At 37.9% G+C, this 5207-nt stretch overlaps 1 long non-coding RNA gene across 1 annotated transcript; it reads right to left on the bottom strand.

Annotated features, from left to right (window-relative positions):
* Positions 1-268: 268 nt before the first annotated feature.
* LOC125481317 lies at positions 269-5207 on the bottom strand. The gene is made up of 3 exons (XR_007261286.1): positions 5125-5207; positions 956-1045; positions 269-673 (listed from the first exon to the last, which is right to left on the bottom strand). It is a non-coding gene; the product is annotated as an uncharacterized LOC125481317 (long non-coding RNA).

Below are 5207 nucleotides of genomic sequence, written 5' to 3'. Positions count from 1 at the left end.
CCTGAAATTGGAAGGGGAAGCCCAAGGAGCGAGCCTTCCCCAGTCCTCCTAACCTCCAGCCAGCCTCAAAATTGAGGTCAGTAGTTAGTCATTAATAGTCTACTTAAGGTCCTCAATTGTGGCAAGGACAGCGAAGAGTTAGCCTGTATCTTGCCTGTTCTATTGTTAATGTGTGGATAGGTTGGAGTGGGTGCGAGGGAAAGGCCACTTGGGTGATTTCTGGAACACTCTACCTGCAACCCTGAAAATACTGAAATGAAATACAAATATCTAAGCAAAGGCACATAATTTTCACTTTATTTTTAAAACTACCATTGTAGCATTAAGAGTATTACCAAGGGCTTCATAATTAAATAGTTTAGAATGTTATAAATATGGAACAATGTTCACGTATTTAAGAGATGAAGGTGACGGTACAATAATAGTAGTACAAACATTTCGTAAATACAGACATTTCCTACAAATTTTCTCTATTCTTTTACTTCAGCTAGTTATGACAAAAATTACCAGACTGTAAAAGTGCAAAAACTGCAAAACACATCATTTATGAATGAAAAGCTGTTAAGTGAGGCATTATCAGTGTAGAACTGGTGCATCTACAAAGCTTCAAAATCATGTCTATTTGGATTAATATCTTCAGGGTGCATGACTCTGCCCATGAACAGGATGGTACCTAGAATGGAAGAGGAATAGGTCAGTCTTAGATTATAAAGTTAGTTACAGTTATCCAGTCAATTTATATATTTTTTAATAATACATAGCTCTGGATTAATTCCTTGACTAATAAAGTAACAATTTGTTTGTTTCCACAATTTTTAGCAGGAGATTTAGTATTATATTTTTAGGGCAGTGTGTTATTCATAATAAATGTCTTTTTGTGTTGTGTAATACTAACATACAAAATGTGACCTTAATCTTTGCTGTTAGTGCTGATACATTGGTGTTAGGAAATTACCTGTCCTCCGATTTCTGATCAGAAAGAAAAATGGATGATCAGCAATGATCTGAGGATTAAGGACCATCATTCTGCTAACAGCAATCATTTCTGCAAAGAACAAATACAAATACAAATACAAATACAATCTAATTAGTTGTATTGGAAATTCATTAGTTTAATTTTACTATTTGGATTTGCCAGTCTGAAGAAGGAGATGTACATGATAGTAAATGAGAAGGAAATGGTTAATCTAAATGAATCAAACGACCCACAGCAACATTTGATCTAGCTCTTTAACAATAAATGACTGCAGCTGAAAAACAGCCACCAATATATTTGTGCCAGCTCTAAGTGTATATCATGAGCCAAAAGGAAAGAAAAGTCACACAAGTACAGATTTCACCACAGAACACCTTAATATACCAAAGGCAACAAAATAACCTGCATAATGATAAATTAATTAGCATATTCATTCCCCAGTCCAGCTCCTGATAATTAATAATATAAACAATGTCTCGATCAATTTTCCTTTGAAATTGCTTCAAACATTGTGTTCCAAGGTGCTTAGGAAAACTATGGATAACAAGGAATAATTGGCTAACAGTTATGGAAAATGATCAAGGATGTGGAGTGGAATCTCCTGTTCTCATGGGTTGTGAGCTTGGAGGTGGTAAGGGCATGTAATTAAGTCAGTGGTTGCACTCGTTTCTCACCTGCGTGTTGTTTTTGGTGGGAAGGCCCATGTCGGACCTACCCATCCCACTGTCAGTCAAGGCCCTTAGATGACCAACTAATAGCCGATTGAGAACCACACATGCCTGTCCTTGCTTCCCATAATCCCCAACGTGTGAAGACCCCCTACATTACCCACTGTGGTCTTCAGTGATTACGGAACTCTGTTTAGGGGGTGGGAGGGGGAGTGGTAGGGAAAGTTCTTCTTGGAGCAGTCACGGCATCCTCAGTGGCACTGCTGATGTGAGAGCTGCCAGCCCGATTGGCTGGTGATTCCAGAGGAAGTCCCATCACCTTGCCACTGCCAGACTGGTTTGTGGTTCGAAATGTCTGTCTGAGAAAAAGCAATGCAAGTTTCTCACATGTTGTACAAGGGTGTAACTGGACAATTAATGGTGCTTTAAGCCACCCAATTATGGGTGTAATGGCCTAAGGACACAGGAAGAACAACATGTTTAAACCTTGAAGTACAAAGACCTAATGTTGAGGTCTCCCACATAGATATTACTACTGCGATTATTGTACCAAGGTAATTTGTATTTCATCGCTATCATGCAACAAACTACATCTTGCTTCACACAACAGCCTCTTTCTGGTACATTACCCAGTGGCTGTTCTCTACCATACTAAACCAAGAAGGCCCTGCACGTCACTGCCAGGAAAAAAAGAGAAGGTGGGAGCAAATCTATCCAATTTTGTTTTTACCATGATAAGCGGTGGTGAGGATCCACATTACAACATTTTGGTCCTCCAGCCAGCAGACTAGACTCTTAATGCAACGAGATTCTACCATGATAAAATAACTGGGCTTTAAGCCTAAAATAATTAGGGTCAGAGTGCAAGTATATCTGGCCAAAACAAGTTGAACATTCTACTGGTGATGTTGGGGAGGAAGAGAAGAGGAAGAGACTGGAAAGGTAGAGAGGGGATTGCAGGAAAATAAAACAAGGCAGGCAAAGATTTGATGCCTAGTATTCAATATTCTGTCTTCTTACATTTCACTAATGTTACAACATTACACATTTTACACGTAGTTACAAATATTTCAGGCAAGCTTGTGCATGTAACTTAGTCAAGATTTCCTTCATTTATGTCTTAGTTAACTGTTGCAAAAGTCTGGTGCCACAATTTCTTAAAAAGTAAAATGTCAGAAGTTGGAAATCTGAAATAAATACAGAAAATGCTGAAATACTGAAGTACAGGTGTAGAGTTCCACCTGACAGATTAACTCTTACTTTATCTTCACAGCTGTTGCTTTGTTGAGTGTTTCAGAGTTAATGAATTCCTACTAGTCTATGGAACATTATCATCTTCAGTTTAATCACATTTGGTGGGGGTCAATTACCTCCTTGTTCTTGTCCTCATTTTGTTGAAATGGGTTGCTATGTTTCCTTACTAATCTCATAGTTCTGACTGGTAAACTTCAGCCTATCATCTCAAAATCTTTGCTTTTAACTTTGAAAATAGTTCCAGTCATGAAGACACTGGCAATCTTTAAAAATGGCAAGCAGAGGACCAGATCTGCAGTCCTTCCCTGTCTGTTTTGAATGGAGCATGGTGGAGGAAGAGAAACTGAAGTGGGATATGAGTTTCCAAATGAGAAAACCCAAATTCAACAAGGACAATTCAACTCAAGTTTAAGTAATTTTGCTGAAACATGTACCTCATCCTGTGGTACAAGAATTGTGAATCTTTAGGAGGTTGTTAATGTTCTTGAAGGGCAAATAAAGTCTGTAGCACTGAAAGACTGTTGTTTTTATTTAAATTGGCTAAACATTTCAAAATTGAAAACTGTTGCCCACAGGTGTCTGTTAGAATTGAAAAAAGTGCCCTAGTAATTTCAATTGCGGTTTGTTGGCAGTAAGTCTTGCCATTAAGGGGTTAACAACTTCCACGATCTAATCATAATGAGTATTGCAAGATCAAAGTTTGATTGATGGCTCAAAGAGGTTATTAAAGGATTAGCTGTATTTGATGTGGAATTAAGAGAAGTTTTTTTCTATGAGAGACTAAGGAGCTAGAATATGGAATGGGCTTTCATGAATGAGAGTGTTTGCATTTTATGGTGAAAGCTGTAATAAATAGATAAATCTTATTTTATTTCATCTCAACATAGCTGTTGAGATCTGCCCCGACAGACACTTGGTCAATCAACATGCAAGGTGTGAGGACAAAAGGTAATGGGTGTAAGACGGGAAAGGGGAGGGAAAAAGTCAAAGGGAGTGGATGCGGAGGTTACAGGAGGCATGAGTTGGAATGGAGGTTATAAAGTGCCACTGGGAGGATGGTGATGAAATGAGGCGGTTAGTGGACTTACTATTTAACAAATCAATTGGGACGGAGTTCCTTAGAACCAAAAGGACCTTTGAAAACGGCTTGCTTGGGAGATCCTGTGTTTGTCTCTAGTTTGTGGCTGAAGCACTGGGCTTCTCCACCATCCTACACCTGCATCCAGCCCTTCCCAGACCTGAAATCATGCCAGTCAGAGCACTGTTTCCTGAGGATGATATGCCAAGCTAGCCATCTCGGATGCAAATGTCTGGTCCTATGTTATTAGCTTGTAAGCTTGGGTTTACATGATCTAATTTCTAAATAAACCCTCTGTCATTACCCAGTCCTACATAAAAGATATTCCTGCGTTTGCACTAACACAAATGGATTACTTGGGCAAAGCAAGGACCAGAAAATAGGACTAAACAATGCACGCCGTTAATGTCTGTAAATTAAACTATCTAATCCTCCTTTCTTTCATTTCAGTATTATTTTATAATTAAAATGTATAAATAATTAAGAAAACCAATGTGTAAATGTGCTATTTTTCTTTAGCAATTTAAATAAAAATCTAAATAGTCAATTACCACAGTTGATGAATTCTCAGAAATCTAGAATGGCAGATTCAAGTCATCTTAAATTTAAAAGTATAATATGTAATGAATGTTTGAATGAATGAACAGTTACAATGACATCATTGTCATTCAGTAGACAATAGGCACACTACAAGTGGAGCTGGGGTTCAGGTACTAATAAAGCACACAAAACTGCACATGTTGAACAGTTGTACTTTAAACTAAATTAGGATTTAAATGTTGTTCAGAAACTATCATTTGTAAACTTCAGAGGTAGAAGCTCATCTTGAGCACTGGCACAAGATGGCAGTATCATGCTCGCTGCCCATTATACCCAGAACCTGATATTCAGTTCCATTAACTGCAATGGAACAGAACACAAGGTGTTGCATACAATTGACAGCTGATCCTAAATATCCATTTTTCCACTAATGCCAAAGACAAATTTCTATTCCCTAATATCAATAAATATAATGAATAAAGACATTACACACTGGCACAGGGGACACAGAAATAAATCAAAATGTGACAAGAAACTAGAGCTTTTAACATTCTTTGAATCAATGTGTAAGACTCAAAATATTTATGAGATTTAATACAGCACAATACCCGAGGCTGCAGCTGCTTCAGAACCTTCTTCAGTCACTTCAATAAAAGATGTGTGAATAGCCTTGGAAATATGCAAGTCCTTC

Source organism: Rhincodon typus, unplaced genomic scaffold (genome assembly GCF_021869965.1).
Source record: "Rhincodon typus isolate 14 unplaced genomic scaffold, sRhiTyp1.1 hic_rhity00001691, whole genome shotgun sequence".
Classification (NCBI taxonomy): Eukaryota; Metazoa; Chordata; class Chondrichthyes; order Orectolobiformes; family Rhincodontidae; genus Rhincodon; species Rhincodon typus.
The sequence above is the reverse complement of the archived record's forward strand: the minus strand, read 5'-3'. Positions and strand labels throughout refer to the sequence as shown.